The sequence below is a fragment of the Rhinolophus ferrumequinum genome, chromosome 6 (genome assembly GCF_004115265.2).
Source record: "Rhinolophus ferrumequinum isolate MPI-CBG mRhiFer1 chromosome 6, mRhiFer1_v1.p, whole genome shotgun sequence".
Lineage (NCBI taxonomy): Eukaryota > Metazoa > Chordata > Mammalia > Chiroptera > Rhinolophidae > Rhinolophus > Rhinolophus ferrumequinum.
The window spans coordinates 78,729,184-78,752,976 of record NC_046289.1 but is presented as its reverse complement, the minus strand read 5'-3'; positions in this window follow the sequence as shown (position 1 = coordinate 78,752,976).

Here is a 23,793-nt window from a genome sequence, read left to right as displayed (position 1 = left end):
TAAGGAGTTCAACTCTGATAATATTAAATTGTTATATTGCTTTATAACTACTTACACAAAATATTACAATATAATCTTTAATATATAAATAATATTTCTTATAATCACTATTTTGAAATATAAGAAATATAAGCACTGCATAGCAAGTAAAAGTATATATTTTGAGTATTTTAAGAACTATAAAGAGGCATATAGTAAATATATTTAAAAACCCAACATTAAGATATTTTTAAGTAATGCATGTCAAATAATAAATGCTTCATATACTTGTTGAATAAATGAATAAACATAAAATGTATGAGCATACCTGCATTCATAGTAACCCTCGAGTCACATACTAAATTTATGGCATTCATAAACTTATTGGTGGAGCATTTTGACTGTAAAAGTACTGAAAGTAAGTATTTAAAATTTAACAGTAGCCAGTCAGTATTTCCTTTTGTAGTTAAACTGTTAAGGAGTAATGTTTCAGTCCAATTTAATTCAATATGAATTTACTAAGTGGTGGGAAAGGAGAGACAGAATTAAATAACCTCTCAAATGTTTTAGAATTTTAAGATTTGAATAAACAAAAATACCATATTTGGAGAGGATTAAATAATGATAGCTTCACGTTGTAAGCCTTTTCAATATTCATCTTCACTTTTGTGTAGGGGCATATAATTCAACAAAAACTTAGTCAATAGTTTTAGATAAACTCAGATTAGTCATATGGTAAAAACTTAATATTCCCAAGATGAATCATTTAAAATAAGTATCTGACTATTCATTAGTCCTGAATTAAGTCGAGTAGCACATTTATGTAACATTTTACCTAAAGTGTTAAAATTTACACGTTAAAATTATATATAAATTACATTAATGTTAAACTAGTTGTATAAAGAATGCAAAGTTTAATAGACATCATAAGGTATTTTAACCTGAGATGTAATTTGTTATTGTCATAATTTATTTAACATAAAATATACAATATGATACAAATAATAAACTTTAAATAGTTGAATACAGAAAAAAATTGGTCTAAGGCATTCTGTCATAGAGGCAGAAATATGCCAGTATAAGGATAATGATATGATTTGGGCTATGTTGTTTTCTGAAAAAATTCAGATCCTTGTCTTAAGTTTTTCTTATGTGTTATGTATCAAATGAATAATGTTTTCTAGTTAAGTAAGGAAGATAAACAATTAATATACATAATATAATATTTTAGGAGGTATATTAGTATTATTTTATATTTTCCATTAATTAATGCAGAACCAATTGCTATTATCTTATTTGTAACTATTCCAGTGATTAGGGTATTCTAAAGAATCTAGTCCTAGGATATTGTTTTCTAAGCTTTACTCATATGATATAGGAGAACATATTATACAGCACATTTTTTTTTTACTTTTTTATGACATGGTTAGTATATTAAAAGGCTTTATTTAGAAATATTGGAGCACTAGATAATGATCTCATGAATTTCTTTAAGTTGACTTAAAAAGAACATGTTGGAGAAAGGAATTTTCCCAAGTTGATGCTAAGATTGTTCAGACATACACTATGCTTTTTTTTTTCTTTCTTTTTTTAGTTTTGTCCTCTTTTTAACTTTTGGTCAAATTGATAAGCAGTCCAGCTTCACAGCAGTGTGATATGGAGGCATAATCATATTTGAAGACTGGACTTTTTGCTCATAAGAACTTATATTCTAGCTATTCCAGCAAGACTTTTGTTTTGTTTGTTTTGCTTTTTCCTCTTAGATACAGAGAGAATCTAATGCTTCAGAGAGAGAGAGAGACTCTTTTGGGGGGGGAAATGTAGTAAAGAAAAGTACACAATATCAAATTTGAATTCTTCTATAGAAAATAAAATTTAGGCATATATACAATACTTTTATCAGGAAATATGTCCCATTAGCCACACTCTATTTTGATAAAAGTCAAAGACTATTTTCATAAACAAAGAGTATACACTAAGACACACATGTCAAAACTGTACCTTTCCATCTTAATATACAAATACTTCTTGCAGAATTTTTTTTACCATGATAATATTTTCTTACTTATTAATCAATGAAGGGTAATGTAAATATTCTCTAAATCCCAGTCTTCAAGACTTCTCAAGGCTACTTTACTGATCATTTTTAGAACCTTGTGGTTATAATACTCATGCTGAAAATTTAAAAAAATATATAATGATATTACTCAAAGCAACACATAATTATTTCAGATTTGGTGTGCAAGGGATGCTAGACCCATCGCCTCACTAAGGAGTTCATCATAAGACATAAGGTCTTGAAAGATCAATTATCTGATTGTGCCAGATTAATATTCAGAAAACAACTGACTTTTTTCTTCATTTACTTTTTGTTTGATCACCAATTTTCCTGCTCATTTCACTCATGCACTAGGAGGGTGGGAGTTCTGTCTTTTTCATCTGTGTATTCTTTATGGTACTAAGTTATGGCTCACTAAATGTTTGAAGACTTGAACTGACACCCTATGATAGATGAGTTTGTCCTTGTTGTGTTACAATTTTTATTAATAAACCTAAAACTGCTCCAAAAAAATAAAGTACTAAAAATATATTTATTAAATTTACAGAAATAATTAACTTCATAAGGTAAACCTAGACAAAATGTAATTCCCCTTCTTAGTTTTCATGTACTAAATATACAAGTAATTTTGGCCATAACTGCTTTAGTGAATTGTCAGCCTATGTAAAATGTAAATAATATTCAGTTGATTATGTATTAAAGATTTCAAGAAATGCAAAATGACATAATATCAGATTTAGAGTAGGCAAGTAATCAATACTCTTACCAAACAATTTTTATAAAATTAATTTTGACATTTAAGAATTCTTTTATACATTTTTTATTCTTGATGTTCCTCAATGTACTTGTAAAATGTCCAATTACATAGGGAAGTTTCCAATCAATTGAGCACCTAGCTTGTTGAGTTTCGTAAGCATTTCCAGAAAGATTAAATTATTTATTCAAGATTATAATTTAAATAGTGCTCAGAATTCAAAATTTTCTGCCAGTTTAGATTATTTCTAGATATAGCTAATTTTAAAAGTGTTTAATAATCATAAACTCACAACAGTAAGTGCAATATGGTTGGGGTTAGGAAGTAAATAAATCTACATTGAAAATTATAAAACAAACATATTTTCATTTCACCTTTTTAATGTTTATTTTCTATTCCTGTTATTAAGCCCACAATAAATTATTTCACTGAATGTAATGCCATACACATGCAAGCCTATCATTACTTAATAACAGAGTAATTCATTGAGATTATATAAATTTGCTAGTTATTTATCTAAGTTTATCCCTGAAACAAATACAGAGCACAGTATTACCACAAAAATTCTAGAATTGTAGGCTTTATCAGGATGCTAATGGTACAAATATATACCACCTTGGTTTTGTGAGCCAAAGATATTTTAGAAGTTCTACTTTACAAATAACTACAAGCTAACATTTAGAAAGGAGATTCTGGAACTTTGAATATTTACATATATAATATTATAATGAAGAAGACAGATGAAGAAGCTGAGAGAGAGGAAGAGAGAGATGAAGGAGGAAGATGAAGGAGGAAACAGGAGGATAAAAGAGGTAAAAGAACTGAGAAAGAGAAGAACACTGGAGGAAATTTTTCTAAATGACTAAACACAAACTGAAATAAAAAAAAGATAAGAAATTTAGGATATGTGCGTCCATGTGATAAAGAGATTGACTAAATGTAAGTTTGAAATTGGAGAGAAGAATAAGGGCCAAGGAGAGTCCATCAATGGTCTAGTTCCCCTCAAAGGAGGAAGAAGATGGAGAGAAATACATGAGGAAGAGAAGGGCCAACAGGTGACACCAATGGATTGAGACAGTTTAGTTATTTGGCAAGTATAGCCGGTCAGTTTGGAATTGGGATGAAGGAGAGGAAAAGACTGAAAATATTGCGTATAATACATATTTGTCCTGCAGAAAGATTAAACACAGAATGATTTCTCTAGTAGAGAGGAAAACAAGCAATTAAATGTACAACATTTAATCATTGAGCACCAACTATGTGGCAGATATTGTTACAGATCCTGGAATTATGGTGGTGAGCAAATAGACATGGCCTTCTGGAGTTTACAATCTAATGAGACCAATAACCAGTACTAATCAATGTATCAGTAAATAAACATTTAAGTATAAACTGTGATAAGTTGTTTGGAGGAAATGAACCAGGAGTATGTTAGTTGAGAACACAGATGCTATATTTGTCCTGGAGGTAGCAAGATTTCTCTATGTAAGTGATATTTGAGCTGGGATCAGAAGGTCAGTGGACAGGAATTAGGCAAAGGTGGTAGAAGAAAAGTATGCCAGAGAGCCCTAAAACAGGAAAGAATTTAATGGATTTAAGGGACATGAGAAAGGCCAATGTGGCCCTGAATTTGCTGAGACACAAGATAGGTGAAGTAGACAGGATGGTGAGGCAGGGGCTTGGCACAACATTTGGACTGGGCACGTTATTCAATGAGTCATTGGTTGGAAGTTTCAAACTAATGTGTTCCTTAATCCCATCTGTGGTTTCAAAAGGTTACCCTGACTATGATTTGGAGACAGAATTCAGAGTGTGTGTTTGAGGATAGGGGGATGATGGCGGGTAATGGGGGAATAGAGTGAATTCAAGAATACCAGTTTGGAGACAACTGTAGTAACCCGGATGAAAGACAATGGTATCTTCAGCTAGGGTGGCAATGATAAAGGTGGAGAGGAGTGAAATAATTCAAGATACATTTAGGAAGTATATTTTACAAGAATGGCTATACACTGAGCATGGGAAGTGAGGAAAAGGAGGATTTCAAAGGCTACTCTTGGGATGGGGGACTTTTTCAAATATCATAACTGACAATTATTTTCTCACATCATCCTGCATTCTGGTTTGAAATTCATACATGACAGTGAAATTAAAGGACGTGATTATTGGCAAGAAATCCCCAAATAGAAAATTGCATTGCATTGGTAGCTCTGCAAATTAAATTGTATCCATTTCCAAAATGGTGGGAGATTCAGTGTTCTCTTACTCCCATGGTTTCCCTCTTGGAGGTAAGAGTGACAAGAATCCCTTTTCCCGGCTTTCTCCTATGACATTCCTTTGTCCAGGATGCCTCCGAGTCTGACTAGTACTCATACCCTTCTCTTCCTCAGTCGGGAGGTGGTTAAGACTTTGTGAGCTCAAGATTGTATAAGCTTCAGAAAAAAACGTGGGTCTCGCTACTCATTATCAGGTTTTACTATCGAAACAATTCAATTTAAACAAACTATTTGAGTTAACAAAAAAGTATAAAGAAGATTCACATTGAATTTTCTTATCATTTTCATCTGTTATGAGTATTAAGCCTACCATGTATAATTATACTATTGTATTTTGAAATTTGACAGATAAGAAATTAGGAGTTATTCATATGTGGTCATCTTAGTCACAAAATAAAGTTAAATTGTGTTTTCTTTCTTTTTTTTTAAAGATTTTTTTTGGGGGAAGGGGAACAGGACTTTACTGGGGAACAGTGTGTATTTCCACGACTTTTTTTTATTGGGGAACAGTAGTGTGTTTTTCCCAGGACTCATCAGCTCCATTCAAGTCAAGTTGTTGTCCTTTCAATCTTAGTTGTGGAGGGTACAGCTCAGCTCCAGGTCCAGTCTCCGTTGTTAGTTGCAGGGGGCGCTGCCCACCATCCCTTGCGGGAGTTGAACCGACAACCTTGTGGTTGAGAGCCTGCGCTCTAACCGAGCCATCTGGCCACCTAAAAGCTCAGCGGCAGCTCATTGACTTCATTCTAGTTGCGGAGGACATAGCTCGCTGGCCCAAGTGGGAATCGAAAGGGCAGCCCTGTTGCCTAGAGGTCGCGCTCTAACCAACTGAGCCACCCGTCCGCCCCAAGTTGTGTTTTCTTTTGAGTCCACAACACAGAGTTAAGCTTTTTTTCTAACAATGATGTCTATAATTCTTAAGCCCCCATTAAGGTCAAAGAAATTTATATATACCTGATTTCATGTAAATCTCATTAAAACTCTATAATGTAGATTATTATTATTCCCATTTTTCAGAAGAGGAAACTGATTTTTAAATAAATCAAGTAATTTGTCCAAATGCCGGTCTGGCTCATATCAAAGTTTTATCATCTTTTTAAAAAGAAATTTCATGATTTATATCTTTATTGAAAGCTGTTGTAGACTGAATCTTGGGGGGAAAAAACCCACTTTTCAACATTCATTTTGTGTTTTGAAACTGGAGTAAAGTTCTTGACCTAACACAAAGTTTTAATAATAAATTTTTAAAAATACACACCACTTGCTCTCCAAAAAGCTTTGCTGCCCTCTGACTTTTGAAAAGAGGTATGTGTAAAGCCCAGGAGAGGCCACATGTTGGCCCACAGGTCATACAGTGATGCACTCATCTTTATCTCTGGGCAAGTCCTTTAACTGCTTTCATAATTAATTGTTTCATTTTAAAATGTGAATAGTAACATTTGCTTCTAGGAACTCTAAGATGAGCAATAGATAAATGAGATAATTGGTTAAAATTATCTATAATTTATGAAAAATGGTTTAAGCTAATTCAATGTATTTATTTAATCTCAAGAGAAGGTTTAAAAAGGACTTTTTAACAGCATCTAGAATTCCCTCAGCAAGCACATCAAAGTGGAATAAGGTGATAGTAGAATTAGAATCTTTCCTAGGGCTTTCTGATAATTAGTCTACACAGGGAATAGCATTGTCACAAGTTTTTCTGCCTAAATTTGAAAACATCACATAGCTTATTTAAAAAGAGATAAGTTAATTTGTTCAGATAAAATGTAAAACTGATATTTTTAATTGAAACTATTACAGTCTGGATATATTAAATTATTTTAGAAAAAACAAAGCAACGTAACTAGGGGAAAAGACAGTTGCATTTTTGGAGACTGTCACAAGAGGGCATTTATGGATTAACTCAGTAAATTTTTCTATATTAAAAAAACACTGAAAAGTATTTCAAACTCCCAACAGCAAAGTAAGAATAAATAATTAATAAAAATTTAAAGGAAAAAGAAGAAAGTCTCTAAAATGTTTATTTTATATGAATTCTGCTATACAAAATTGGCTGTTCATTTTCAGGTTTTCTGTCAAATGTAAAGTAGGATATACTCTCAAGTGTTAGATGTCAGTAACTCGTTCATTTCTCCAAATGAGATCCTGAAAACACTGCATCAGCTAAAAATAAACAAGTAAATTAAAAATCCACCCATGTTTTGTTTTTAGCATTTGTTATTATACTATTGCAAAACAAATATGTAAAATAAACCTTATTGCAACAACCGATAAAAGGTAATTACATTTTTAAAACATGATTTTATCTTTTGTGCTGAAAAACAAGCTAATTAATATCCCTAGGTATTTTGAAAACAGGTGCCATTTAGATAATAAAAACACAAATGCCTTAATAAAACAATGAAAAGCTTAGTTTCATTAGGAAATAGGTAAATTGCTAGAAAAAGAGTGTTTTGAGGCCCAGTTAAGGGGGGAAAAACAAACTGAAACAAATGTTAAAATATTTTTACTCCTGTTATCTTGAGTTTTTTAAGAATAAAGACTTTGATAGATTCGTCTTTGTAATCCCAGCCTAACATAGTGCTGAGTATACAGTAGGTGCTCAATGAATGTCACTAAATAAATAAATGAAAGCATCTCTGTAATTGAGGATAAATTTAGAAGTGGCAAGACCAGGGAGAATTTTTTCAGTGATTATTAATTAAATTGATGACTTTCTTTGAATTAATTGATGTCAAACCTTCAAATACAAGGGGAAAATTTCAATCATAAGGGGTTTCCAAATAACTGCAGGGTTGGAGCCATATGTACAAACAAAACTTCAGGAGAGCTAATGTAATGATTATGTATATGTTCAATTTGCAAGAACAAAGAAATTGCAATTATGGGAGCAACAATGTATATAATATAATCTGGGAATTTTAGAGCTATAAATCTCTTCATGATCATCTAGTCTATCACAATAACACCCAATTTGTAGCATGAAGGATCCCTATAAATTTTCCCAATTGATCCAATATCTTGTAGTTTTGTGTGGTTTTTTTAATTCATCAAAGACCTGTAATGGGCTATAAGAGTATTTCATAAGCATTGGGTACTCCTTGTTATCACATGATTTTATATAATTTCAATCAAAAGTAAAAAAATGTGACATTTTAGATAACCTGCAGTCTTACTACAGATAAACATGCAATTTCCTTTAGGCATTTTAATATAACTAAAACAAATTTCAGATTTGTTTTCCTACTTATGCCAAAGTACAAGCTTTCAAAAGCCATTTTTATTGTACCATACTCAGGCAAGACAGTGAGATATGGAGAAACAGTCTCACTGATTGTTTGAGTTAAGCAGGACTAGATTCAGAACTCAACTCCAATATTTATTAGAAAAAGTGTTTTCTCTAAATCTGTTTTTCATCTATAAAATTGGGATAATATTGCCTACTTTAGTGAACTATAGGCTGTACACCTTCGGTAGTAAGTTTTAATACTATAGGTAGTAAGATTTAACATATGAAAATTGCCTCAACAGTAGAAGGTAGTCAGTAAATACCAGCCTTTATAATTAGAGAACCATAGATTTTAGGACCCCCGTTGAGACCTTGAGATTGTGGCAGGATAGAAATGATTACAAATATTCCTTTATATTTCTCAGACACATTTGCAATTGCTGGGACCAGGAAAATACTTCTGATCAATTGGCTGTGGTGAGAATGATGAGTATCACTTTCTGGCTGAGCTATTTGAAAGCTACGTGCCCCCTTCATCAATATCATCCCCTATACTCAAGCCCCATGAAACCTGGTCTTGAGATGGTGGTGTCTCATCTACCATAACACGGCCTTCATCACCTAGGTGGCTGAGTGAGTAAATGGAGCAGAACCCTTGCCGACCATTATTGGGCATGTGCAGGATTTAACATTTCCGGTGTTAGGTCACTGATACATAGAGTTTAAATTTTCATTGCAGCATACTTAATATTCTGATCTAACCCAAACTCTTTACTTTATTAAGAAAACTAAAATCCAGAGAAGTCAGTTTGTATTAAGAGTCAAGACTAGAATGCAAAGATTAAATGAATATAGAGGAATCACAGATCCCTTCTCAAGTGTTATGTCTTACGAATCACAGGGTACTTCCTTGTGTTCCCTATGTAAATATACCTAATACATATATTTAAATTCTGCCAAGGAAACTAACATCTCGAGTTTTTTAAAATCATTTTTTCTTCCTTTCATTTCTATAAAAGCCTCCTGATCAAGCCAGCTAGTTTTCTGGGAAAAGACCTTGGCTATCTAGTCTTCATCTCTATCCAAACATCATCATTATTTTTGAGTTTTCAGCTGTGGTCCAGATATCAGTTCCGATTCATTAAAAACCTATTTGAAACCAGAGGTTCTTTTCCCAGATACTTATATCTGATTAACCACTGGTTGAATTTTTTAAAAAATTAAATATGACTTTAAAGTACTTTCAGTTCTAAATTGATTTAATTAGGTACTGCATTCTATGAAAGATTGGTTTGTGCCATTTGCCTGTACTGGAATGTTTTATTGTGCTGAGATAGCTGTGAACTGAAATTTTTGGTTGTAATTTGAATTCCTTTTTCAGGAGTTTGGCTACCTCTTGAGAGGTTTGACTCTTTTTTATAATCATAGTACAATGATGAAAAGTGGGGTTATTTAAATCTATATTTAAATATACTCATGTACTTAATCCTCAATCTTCTTTATTCCTTTGTCCAATAATTTGAAATGTTAAAAGCAGTCTTCTGAGTATTTTATGGAAGTGGGAATGGTTGTGAAGCATGAAGTCTAGAAACAGAAAATAACTTTTGCAGGACACATACATTAAAGAGCAAAGACAATGAAGAGGAGTCAGTGAAAAAGAAAGTACAAATATAGGCAATAAAATAAGTTTTCAACAATCATAGGGAGGAGACAGTAGACATTGCATGGCTCTGAGAGATAGCATTACAACTGAGGAAAAGACTCTGATTTTGATGTTAAAGACATCTTTGATGGTTTTTGAACACAGTGATTCTTAAACATCTTTTTCTCTATGTAACATAAGATAAATAACTACTTCCATCAGTAGCAATGAATTGTCATGGCAGGAAATGATCAAAAGCAGTATCTTGTGTCAGAACCTCACATTAGGTCATGAATAGTTTAAAAATGTTTCAAGTTATTTAGATCCACTGCCCTAGGCGGCCAAGTGACTCTTTCCTCCATACCAATAAGAACCATTATTCTAAAGTAATTTTCTTAAACTGCCTTCTGGGCACTCCTGGAGTTCATAGATATAGCCTTGGAATCTATAAGCTCACCATGAAAAAATTTTAAATTCTATGTTTTCGTTTTAGTTGAAAAATCTAAAAATAATATAATCATATTATTCAATATCCACTTGCTACATGAACAGTGCTCATGTTTTAATCTAAAATATATATATTTTAAGAAGTGGAAGACAGGTGTCATCTCATCAGTGTATGCTGTCCTGATAAAGGTCTCCTACTACCCAATGGGGAAGTGTTGAGGGGAGTTATAGTATGACATGCTCTTCAGTGTGTAGGCACCTGAACTCAAAGGAAGCAGGATACTAGCTGGGCATCCCATATCCACTTTGTGAGCTGTATTGTGTGGGTTCTGTCTTTGTTCACATCACTCGTTAACAGAAGGTAACCGAAGCTAGATACCTTAAGGAAGAACTTCTCTGTTTTTTCCTTCTGGCACTAATCGGTTTCTTAGGCAGCCAACAGTATAGCGGTACTAAATTTATCTTTAAGGAAAGAAGACAAATTTAGAGAGGCCTCAGGGGACATCTAATTAAAATTGACATTTTAAAATTGCTCCCTTGAAGAGTTTAAGTATAAGGTCTGATTATCACGAGCCAGAATTCAAAGACATCATGTTATTCATATATTTTTAAAAACTGAGTTATATAGGTAGGCATAAGTATTCTTGATATCGAAATAGAGAAGCATATTAGATATAGAAGCATATATTATGCCACATTATGTTATTAGTAAACATAACTAAATATTATCTGAAATAAATGTATCATCCAGTATATTACATTTATATTATTCATTTATAAGTTATTAGTTTTCCAGTTTATATTTAATTTATCATATTATGGTAATAATGTCATAATTGATAACACTTATGTGTAGAGTTTAAATTAAATTTGTATTTATGCATATTTAACTAACACGAAAATACAAATGATTTAATACTGCCAATGTGTTAGAAGAGTGTTCTGTATGTAATAAGAGGGACATATCTCCAATATAAGAAAACTGGTTCTAGAGTTTATTTCATAAAGTAATGTATATTAAAGTCAGATTCCTTTCATCTAAGGAAAGTCTATGCTGAGAAAACATTGATTGTGATGATATAAAACATCCATTAGAGAAATGTAATGCAAAAAAAAATAAGGAGAGTGGGGCTGCTGCTGGAGAAATCAGCTGAGTCTGGCAGGCTGGGACAAGATGGAGAAGACCCAGGCATGAAGGGAAGCCAGTGTGGTTAGACAGCCATGCAGGGAGAGGCTACTGAGAGATTATGGTGGAACAAGGTCTGTCCTGGCACTTGCCATATGGAAATAATAACACATGGTAACTTGTCACATGGCTTTAGCCATGAAGCAGTACTGTGTGAAAAATGGAGACACCATCTCCATAGTCCTTCTCCACTTTCTGCCAGACGTCTCTTGTCGGTAGGGATCGCCAACCCTGCCTGGTGAGAAGAGTCATTGTGGATAACTGACAAAATAAAAATTCCCCAATCCTATGTCAAACATTCTGAATCAAAATCTTCATGGGACTACGTAGCCAGTGAAGCTGTGTCATTGACAGGTTTCCAAGGTGTTGCGCTCATTTGATACTTTTTGTGGCATAGTTTAATACGGTGTTTATCAAAATGTGGTTCACAGACCAGCAGTACCAGCAATGCTTACAAATTATCAGACTCCACCCCAGACCTCTGAATCTGAAACCCTAGAGGTAGGACCTGGAAATCTGTATTTTAACAAGGCATCCAGGTGATTCTGAAGTGTGCTAATTTTGGATTAACTGGATTAATGAGAAACGAATTTAAACAGGGTCTCCAAAAGTGGAGGTCCAGGCTTGGATGTTTTTAAAAGATTTTCTAGGTGGTATGAATATGTAGCTGTGGTTGAGAGACACTGCAGTAAATCACAGACTAGACTGTCTGAAGAGCATTTGGTTGATAAGAGTTGAGTAAAAAATTAATTTGCAGCACAGAGGAAAGCCTCCCTATAAGATTCCCTCCTGTATATAATTAGACTCACCAAGCTCTTGTTTCTTATCCCAGGGCCCTTGCTCACCTAGGTCTTTCCCCTCTATCTGTTCACCATATGTACATTCTGATCTATACGGCTGTTGATTGAATTAATCGTTTAATGCATTATTCATAAACATTACCTTTCCTAAACAGATGTAAGGGATGACGTTTACATGTTGAACCCATACTTAATTTTCTGCATGTCGTTGCTCTAATTTCATCTTTCTCATTCCAGGACTACAAGTTGGTGAGAGTGATATTATAAACAGTAACTTTGAGTCTGGTCTAATTTATTTGAAAAGGTAGTTATATGCACAATGTGGTAGTTTATTATTACTAACACATTACCTGAGGCACACTTCACAATTAATCATGGCATACCACAATATTGAGCTATTTTAAGATTGAGAACAACAAATTAACCTGTATGGAAACTGGTCACATTTTTGACGCCAGCTTTGAGCCCTTTAGACTGAGAGACACACAATTATTTTGTCTACGAAAGAGTGTATACAGATGGGTTAGGTCTTGGTCTGCATTAGACCCTCCTTCCTCGTATAATCACATGGGCCCAAAGGTAACAGACTGGTGGCTTCACTCATTATCCTGATTCCCATAGTCAGTTTCCTTTAAGACTAGGCGCCTTCCTTCTTGAGACATAGTATGAGGGCTTGGCAAAAAGAGTTATGCGAAGGAAAGAACCGTTAATTTTTTACATATCTAGCATAGAATTGAGATGAACTGGTACAAAGTATTTGTCTATTGGATCCTATATCAGCTGTTTTCAAGATTATCATATATGAAACTCTCATTTTATATGTAAAGAAAGTGAGGCCAAGAGAGTTTGTCCCTGTCATTTCTCTCTCCTTGTGTGCCATTCTCTCCTTGACATGAGTCAGTTCAAAGAAAGCGTAGGTGAAGGTGAGTAGGCTGATCTCTTTTCTCTCTGTGAGTCATCTCCTGGGATTCTAACTCATTATCCAGAGCCCTGGAAAGCTGAACTCTTGACTTCTTATTAGAAGACAAGAGAAACACTTGTCACTGAGAAAAAGAAAAATCCTGTGTGAAAAAAGAAGGAAGGGACTGGGATCATTGGGTAAATAGTAGAGTGGAATAAAGGCAGAGAAAGAAATCAACATGAATCCCAGGTCGGTTGATAAAAAGGGTGATATTTTTAGGTAAGAAAGACATCAAGCATTACTTTCAGTTTATGTAGAATACTTGATAAAATAAGTTACATCTACACTGTCACATAAAAATGTTATTATATCATGCACTGTGATAAGCTTCTCAGGGAAGCTTTGAAAAATCAGTGTAGGAGTTGGATGGACTGTTGGGGACAGAACTGAAAAATGAGGGAATAGAATTTATTCATCTATTTACCAATTCCCTTATTCTTTGTTCATTCACTTGCACATTTTATCATTCACTGAACAAACACTCATGTTTATTGAGAGCCTACACAGATGCAATCTCTGCTTTCATGGATATTTTACTAGTAATAAAACTCAGAGACATGATATCATACAGCTCATTTAGAGAACTTTAAGAACAGTAGTTTGGTGTACCTAAAGGAAAAGATTCACAGGGTAGCATTGGGTGGTGAAGCTAGAGACTTAGGGAGAAGCTTAGGGACATGGGATGAAACTCAAGAGTTCACTTCAGAAAGATTACTCAAGCTACAACGTGGAGAGATTGACTGAAGGCAGCAAATTTGAAAGTTTGGAGCCCACTGAAGTAGTCAAAGGAGTCAGAATGGAGGAAGACTACTGTAGACAATTTCAGTGGGGACAGTCTAAATGTGACAGACACTAAATATAAAGGTTGATAAACAACTTAACATCCTTCTTGCCATTTTGTTCTAGGTGTGACTCTTGTATGCAGAAAAAGCCTCCATTATGTTTAACTTAATTCAACAATCTTTGTTTCTAAATGTAGAAATTTAGTCAATTCATATAATTGTTGGTAATTGAAATTATATTCCTACTATCACTTTTTTCTATTTTGTTACTATTTTATGATATTCTTCTGCTATTCTTTTAGTATCACTTTATACATTCTTCTTGTGCTAGTCCCTGCTTTTGCTAAATTGATAAAAATGTGTTTTGAATTTTTTCTTTTTTTCTGTAGATTTGAGAATTCTACTCTGGTTTTCTAGTGGTTACCTTCATTTTTTTAAATAAATACATTTAAATGTTTACTTATCTATTATCTATCTATGTATCTAATTTATCTATGTAAGACTAAAATTAAACTAAATGAAGGATATGATAACATTAACCCTCGTGTTCCAAACAATCTAACATTAGAATATGTATAATTTCTTAGAAATAGAGTTGATAATACCATTATCATGATGGAAGGTTTTAACATATTATCTTAGAACTTAACATAAACTACACAAAACGTATTCATTACATGAGTGATTTAATTAAAATTAAAATCTTATTTATATCTAAATATATATATCTGAGATATATATCTGAGAAATATATCTGAGAAATATATATATCTGAGATATATATCTGAGAAATATATCTGAGAAATATATATATCTGAGATATATATCTGAGAAATATATCTCAGATATATTTAGAGAGAGAGAGAGGAGAATATGTATTCTCTGTGGGATACAGAGGTTTTATTTTCACAAAACATTTATGAGAAGAAAAGAAACAAATAAAGCTTGAATTATAATTCCTAAAATGTGCATCTTAAGGAATATTTGCTATACATCATTAAATAAAACAAGAAATTGAGAATAAAAGACACAATTAGGCACTTCCAGAAAAGAAAAAAAAAGCTATTCTAAATAGCACATAGACTAAAAAAGCCAATCAAAAGTGAAGCAAATGATTTGCAATTTAATAAAATAAATGTGAAAATATTAAAACATATGATCACAGTGCAAGCTGTAGTTAAGATCTATGGCTTTATCTGGTTTATTAGTAAATAAACATTGAACAAACAGGAAAAGATGAAAAACAAGAAGAAAAGCCCATAAATATAGATAAAGATGAAGAAGGTCTAGACATCTGCCGTACAACACTGTGCCTGTAGCGAGCAATACTGTATTGTGCCCTTAAAAATAAAAATTTATCGAACAAGTTGATCTCATGTTAAGTTGTCTTACCTCAAGAAAGAAAATGATAAAAAAATTACAAAGTAAAATAGGAAAAAAAAGTAGAACTGGTGAATAAAACTAAAAGTTTCCCACTCAAGCTGTTGAATAAAATGTATAAATCCCTGACATGTATGAAAAAGAGAGAACATTTATAATGTTATAAATAAAAAATGGCTACAATTATGATAAATATATTACCAGTGTTATACGAAAATATGAACATATGTCAATAAATTAGAACAGGACGATAACTGTGGATGAAATCAATAATGTAGTCAAAGATACCACTACTAGGCTGTAGGCCAAAATAATTTTATAGTACACTACATTTAACCTCTAAGGAGCTAGTACATCCTATGTTGTTTAAACTATTTCTGCACATAGAAAAAAGATGGATAGCTTCCCAATTCATTTTAGAAAAAGTAAGAAATCACTAATAGTAAAATCTCATATAGTATTTACACATAATACTACATATATACTTTTCACACATAATTTACAGACCAGTCTCATTTGTTCATATAGAATTAACCATGCAAATTATACAATTATATCCTGTACTATATTAAAAGTTGTTTATTTTACTAATAATATATAATGATATATTCCAGGAATCCAAGTATTATTAAATTCTAGGAAATAGATCAACACAAGTGAGGACTAATTTATAGTGGTTCTGAGTGTGAGCTGTGCATCTAGGCCTCTAGGTGTGAATCCTGAATATTCCACTCAAAGCTGTGTAACTTCTTTATGTATCAGCTTCCTTATTTGAAAGTAGGGAGTAATGATTTAACGTACATTAATGAGTTCATAAATATAAAATGTTTAATTATGCCTGGCTCATAAGGAGAACTACATACGTTTAGCTATAATGATTATCAGTAATTTGATGGCAAAAAAAAAAAAAAAAGTGATTATATAATTTGATTCCAAAAAGTACTTGACAAAATTTTGTCATTTTAAATAAATTTCTTATAGGCAAAATGTAATGTTAAATACACCTTAATTGTTATAAAATATCAGAAACATCAAACATCTGAAATCATATTAAACACTGAAATCCTACTTTCCTCTTTGAGTCTGTATCAAGACAGGATATTTACTATTATTTAACATTTATGGAGATTTCCGCTAATGCAATATAAGATTATAAAAGAAAAAGTGGAATAATTATCAGGAGAAAATAAATTGTACTAAATTCTTCAGTTGATATGAAAGGTATGAAATTTACTTAGAACATGTGACAGACTATAAAAACAAATTTTATAAATTTGAAGGGTACAAAATTAATATATAAAACTTGATAGCTCTTTTATTTATACCAGTGAAAGCTAGGGATAAAATAAAGTATAAACAAAGATTCCAAACTCACCCTTGCATCAAAAGCTATAAAATCATTGGAATAAATTTTGTAATAATGATATAATATGTATTTCTATGAATACATACACATAATGTGTCTGTGTGTGTGTGTGTGTGTGTGTGTGTGACCTGAAAATTTTACTGAAGGCATTTAGTTTGGTCTAAATAAATAAACAGGTAAATAGGATTTTAAATCTATAGGGAAAGTAAGGCTTTTTCAATAAATGGCTTGGGAAGAATTAGCAACCACTTGAAATAGCATGAACTTAGATTCCTGTTCCATTATTTAAATAAAAATTCTGGATGGGTTAAATATATGAATATGTTTGTGTATAGTATTTGAAATAAGTAGAACATTTTCTTTAAGATTACAGAGGATCGAGGGAGAAGAGTTAAAATTTTTTTCAAGGTGGAGTCTGTTTAATAAATTTATAGGAAGAAGTCAGAAGAGAAAGAGGCTTTGGAATACTGGCATGTAACAGCACAATGAAAGGAATGAAGTCCTTGAAGAGATATGAAGGGAGGTGACACTGATCACACCAGAGAAAGAAAGGACAATTCATCTGCAGTCAGTGTTGAACTACTTACTGCATGTGTAGTTATGTTTTAAGTTGTCAGTAAAACAAAAAAAAGGACTCAATGTATATTTTTCTCCATGGAAACTAGAGATTGTGGATAAAAAAATAGTGCTTGTGAGGAGAAGAGAGAATTTGTCCTGAAAGGCACTTGTTAGAATGGTGTTTATCCATAAGAGGAGTGAGAGAAGTCAGAAAAGTTGTAACATCTGCACTGGACAACTTGGTTTCAATCTCCTCGGGCTATACACGCTTTATTCTGTGGGGGTGTGTGGTTCTAGGGAGGAACTAATTATACGTAATAATAAAGTCTTCCGCACCTATCCATAATAACACTTTTGAGATTTATGTAACCATATATGAAACATTTTCTTGTTTCTTCACAGTAGTCCTGAGGAAAAGTTGCCAGGCCAGGAGTTACTTTGGAAAGGAATAATTATTGTTCCTCAAACATTTTAGGAGCCTCTTGTGGAAACGGAACGGTTAGGGGAAAACTACGGTTAGGGGAAAACTACCATAGCACCAATGAGGTTAGATAAAACTCTTAAGGAATTAACTATTCATTTGAAATTCATCTTCAATAATATATAGCATAAATCCTTCTTTTTCTTCTCTTCTGTACAAGCCGCCAAAGAGATGGCCAGCTGACTTCTTTTGGGACAAAATAGCTGAAAGAAAAATAGGAGCTGTTAAGCTAAAACCTGCTATGCCAAGTTGCAAACTACAGTAAATTTTCAAGGTTCACTGGAAAAAAATCCTGAAAGACTAGGCTTATAATGGAAGTGCTGACAAAACCAGCTCTAGCAGCACAAACACAGGACTATTACCAGGCCCTTAGGGTGGACTGGTTGATATCATTTGCACTTTAAGCAGTTTAGGTGTTAAATTGCATGCAATTGCACAGTGTGATAAAACACCCTTCAAAGATATGAAATAATCCCTCTTTTTTCCTGCACTATTTTCTTACAGGAAATCTTAACTCATAAATGGTAGTATTGGGTAATTTGTTTCTAGTAAAATGCCGCATAATCCATTTAGTTACAATGCTTATCCTATTCCAGTGGCAGTATGTAACAGGTGTAGGGTATGCTCAATAGACAGTGAGCCTAATTTCACAGATCTGAGTTTAGATTCAGGTTTTCCTTCTTATTATTCCTTTACTGATTTTTAATGGCAATTTAAAACCACTTGAGCAAAAGAAAATAGGAAAGTAGCCAGAAGTGAATTTGTTTTGAATGTGAAAATATTAATGTAACTGCTCCTCTATCACCTCTCCTTGTTAAAATTGAGAACACAATGAAAATAATCTGTTCCATAACGTGATATATAAGGTTTGCTTGCTCAGTTTTGTTCACTAATGTCATTTTGGTTTAATTCAGTGAGCAACAGCTGTCATAGGATGATTATCCTGTAGCTGGGCTGATGATATAGAAATTGAGGAAAAATGATTTTAGGTTTTTGGTCAAGGCTTCTTGACAGTGACAGGCTTTAGAGGAGATTATTCTCTATCACTTAATAGAGATTGTCAATCTGAAGTTGGCCAAATGCAGACACGTTATGGGAAGCTCTAGTTCTTAATGGAAATGTTGCTTAGAAGAGTTTCAAAATATATTTTAGAACACTTTTTGATATAAAATTTTAGTATTATTTGATGACCCCTGTTAGGAAAGATCAAGAAATAATCTTTGGGAAAATTGAGAAAAGAGGAATTGCAAAAACCAATGAAAATGGTTGACCAGGAAGATGGAGATATACTGTATTTTTTTATACATATATAAATGAGGTTACTTGTTAATCAGTAGGATTAACCTTTTTTTGGAGGTAGGGAGATTTAAAAACTATGTTCTTATTTTAACATCAACATAGTAAAGTTAGGACAATACTTAACGATTAGCAAGGGTTATATACTACTACCTTTCTAAAAATCCTAAACACAAAGTTCTTTTGATGAAACAAAGCTGGAAGTTGTAGGTGAATGTAGGCATCTAACCATCTATCCTCCCATTCACCTGTCCATCCACCTATACGTCATTCTATTCATCCATAAAATATTTATCTGCTTTCTTTCTATACCAGACATAGGTAGGTAGATATTAGGTATGAAGGATAGAGCAGCAAATCAAATTTCATCCTTATCTTCAAGGAACTTACAGAACAGTAAGTGAGACATTCAATAATTGCATTGATGGCAAAACTAAAAAACAAAATCATCAAAGTAGGCTATGTAGCAGGCAGATGCTGTTTTTATGAATGGGTTCAAAGTGAGTAAGATGTGATTGTTTACATGTATCACTTTCTAGGTAGCTATGTGAACTGCAGGAACTCAGAAATAACAACTCTCTCAACTCAGTGGGCTATCTAAGGAACCACAGGGAATCAGAACAATTGCTACTGTTGATTGAACCACAAATGTATGGACATGGCAATAATGTTGCAACAAAATTTTTGAAATTTTAGAGACATCTATGTGTCCCTGAAGCTACAATAGTGAACTTCAGCTGAAAAACATGGCTGGAGAATGTGATGATCTTTTAAATATTTTCCACTTAATTGATCTAAGCAGTGAAACAGCCTCAGGCAAAATTGCCCAGGCTTGAATACAGGTGCTTGCACATTTGAACTTTTTTCACTTAAGCGTAATGGTGTTGCTTGATTGCTGAGCATGGGGATCTGTGCCTATTGTCCCAGGTGGGGCTGGGAATATTCTTCAGCTCAGTTGTTTGGATCTTCTTGAGTTTTCGAATATCCTTCAGGTAATCACTCTTAAATGTGTGTTTGTTTCCTTCCAATCTCATTTTATTTATACACACACACACACACACACACACACACACACACACACACACAGGATTATTTTTTCAACACAAACAGGATCATTGTTCTGTAACTGTTTCCAAACATAAAATTTCAAAAGAATACCCAAGTCCTCAATTGCAGTATCAATGCATTTTGAAAGATACCCAATAGATATACAGAGGGGGATTATAATAGACCTCAAGTGATTCTGTCTATAGCCTTTGATAGCGGTGCTTGAAAGTAATTAACAGAGGACCTCAAAAGAGCCACAATCTCAATGCATGGGTATATTTTTTTAAAGATTTTTATTAAAATATGCCTAACATACAATAGTATATTAGTTTTGGGTGTAAATCATAGTTATTCAACAATACCCACCTGGCACTATATATTGTATTGTTATATTAGTGATTATATAATAATCTATGCTAAAGAAGTGATTACCATGATGAGTCCAGCAACAATCTGACACCATACCATACTATCACAATATTATTGACTATATTCCCCATGCTGTACATTACATCCCCAAGACTTATTTGATTTATACATGAACTTTGAATCTCTTAATCCCCTTTATCTCCCCCCCTTTTTAAATTTTTCAATTACAGTTGACATTCAATATTATTTCATATTAATTTTAGGTGTGTAGCATAGTGGTTAGACATTTATATAATTTACAAAGTGATACCCCTGACTCATGTATAATAGTACCCACTATTATACTATTATATTTAGTTATTACCATACTGTTGATTATATTCCCTGTGCTTTACTTTATATCCCTGTGGGGACAGAGTCCCTGAGAGCAGTTTCCAGGCTCTTGGCCTCATGTGGAAAGGTGCTGACTCGGGTAGTAGATGGCCGTCAGCTGTGGCTAATTGACCATAAGCTGTTACCAGTTAGCCAATTAGCCACTGATATAACTGCTGGGGCTGCGTTGGTTGGTCGGTTGGCAGGCAGAGAAGCGGACAGCAGGTTGCAGGTCATGTGGATCCAGCCTCTAGTGAGACTATAGCGCCTCCAGTGAGATTATAGTGGTATGACTTCCCTATCTATGGTTCCGTGGGTGTTCCTTTTTGGCCTACCTATATCCTGAGTTCTTATGTGGGGAGCCGGACTAGAGGCCCCACAGGCTGCCCTGCATGACAAATGGCGCAGTGAGCAGGGTCCCCCGCACAATAATCCCCACGATTATTTTATAACTACCAGTTTGTTTTTCTTAATCCTTTCACCTTTTTCACCCTGCTCCCAACCCACCTCCCATCTATCACCCTGATAGATCTAGTACCCATCCTATACCATACATAGTTATTACAATATTATTGACTATATTCCTTATGCTATACCCCACATCCCCATAACTACTGTGTAACAACGAATTTGTATTTCTTAATCCCTTCCCCCTTCTTCTCCCACCAGCCCCCCTCCCTTCTGGCAACCATCAAAATGTTCTCTGTACCTATGAGTTTGTTTCTGTTTCATTTTTTTCTATTTCATTTGTTTGCTTGTTTCGTTCTTTAGATTCCACTTATAAGTGTAATCATAATTGTCTTTTACTGTCTGACTCACTCCACTCAGCACAATAGCCTCTGTGTCCATCCATGTTGTCACAGATGGGAAGATTTCATCCAGGTTGTCTTCATATCTTTGTGATTGTGTTATAAATAATGCTGCAATGAACATAAGGATGAGCATGTCCCCTAGAAGTAGCATTTTGAGTTTCTTGGGATAAATACCAGAAGTGGGATTACTAGGTTCTTCTTTGTCTCTTGTTATAATCTTTGTTTTAAAGTCTATTTTGTCTGGTATAAGTATTGCTACTCCAGATTTTTTTGTTTGTTTGTTTGTTTCTATTTTCATGAAATATCTTTTCCATCTGTTTACATTCAGTCTCTGTGTATCTTTTGATATGAAGTGAGTCTCTTGTAGGCAACATATGTAAGTCTCATTTTCTTATCCATTCAGCCCCAACTCTCAACCACCTATCTTTTGATTGGAACATTTAATCCATTTACATTGAAAGTAATTGTTGATAGATATGTAGGTATTGTCGTTTTATTATTCATATTTTTTATTTTATTTTCATCTTAAAGAAGTCCCTCTAAGATTCTTTATAATACTAGTTTGGTGGTGATGAACTCTTTTAGCTTTTTCTTGTCTGGGAAGCTCTCTATCTGTCCTTCAAATCTAGATGATAGCCTTGCTGGGTAGAGTACTCTTGGTGGTACATCCTTGCTTTTCATCACTTTGAATAATTTCGTGCCAATCCCTTCTGGCCTACAAAGTTTCTGTTGAGAAATCAGCTGACAGTCTTATGGGGGCTCCCTTGTAAGTAACTAACTGCTTTTCTCTTGCTGCTTTTAAGATTCTCTCTTTGTATTTAACCTTTGGCATTTTAATTACGATGTGTTTTGGTGTGGGCCTCTTTGGGTTTATCTTGTTGGGGACTCTCTGTGCTTCCTTGGCTTGTATGTCCATTTCCTTCACCAGGTTAGGAAAGTTTTCTATCATTATTTCTTCAAATAGATTTTCAATTCCTTGCTCTGTCTCTCTCTCTTGTTCTTCTTTTGGTACCCCTATAATGTGAACGTTGGTATGCTTGATATTGCCCCAGAGGCCTGTTAAACTCTCCTCAATTTTTTGGATTCTTTTTTCTTTTTGCTGTTTTGGTTGGGTGTTTTCTGCTACCTTATCTTCTACATTACTGGTTGGATCCTCTGCTTCATCTAATCTACTGTTGATTCTCTGTAATATATTCTTCATTTCCATTATTATATCCTTTATTTCTGACTGGTTCTTTTTCATGGTTTCCATCTCCATTTTTATGAGATCAATGAGCATTCTTATAACTAGTGTTTGGAACTCTGCGTCTGATGGATTGCCTATCTCTGTTTTGCTTAGTTCTTTTTCTGGAGCTTTCTTCTGTTCTTTCATTTGGGACATGTTTCTTTGTCTCCCTATTTTGGCTGCCTCCCTGTGTTTGTTTCTATGTATTAGGTAGGGCTGCTTTGTCTTCCAGTATTAGTAGAGTGGCCTTATGTGGTAGATGTGGTAGATGTAGTAGATGTGGTAGATGTAGTAGATGTGCTGTGGGCGCAGTCTTTCTGGTCCCATAAGCCACGCAATCCAGGTGCGTCCCTTGTGTAGGTTGTGTGTGCCCTCCTCTTGTAGTTGAGCATTGGTTGATAATTGCACATCAATGTGAGGAACTGACCCTTGGGCTGGTAAGGAGTGGCCTTGACTACAGTGGAAGTATTGTTGTGCAGGGACTGATCATACGGAGCAGGATCTGCCTTAGCAGGACTCCAGTGCCTGCCCAATCCTCCCCTTGGGTGTGTTGTACTTGGAGATGGCTAGGTGATGCTCTAGCTCATTTTGAAGCTGGCTATTGGGACACCAGTCCCAGGACCACCTTGGAGGGGATCCTCTGTAGGTCTACTTCAGCCACACCCTGTGCCCTAACTGGGGCCACCTAGTGGGAGCCAGAAAGAAATCTGCAGATGTCTGCCACCATGCTGTGCTTGGAAGTACCTTTGAGAGGCCAAGCCATGAACCAAGATGGGCT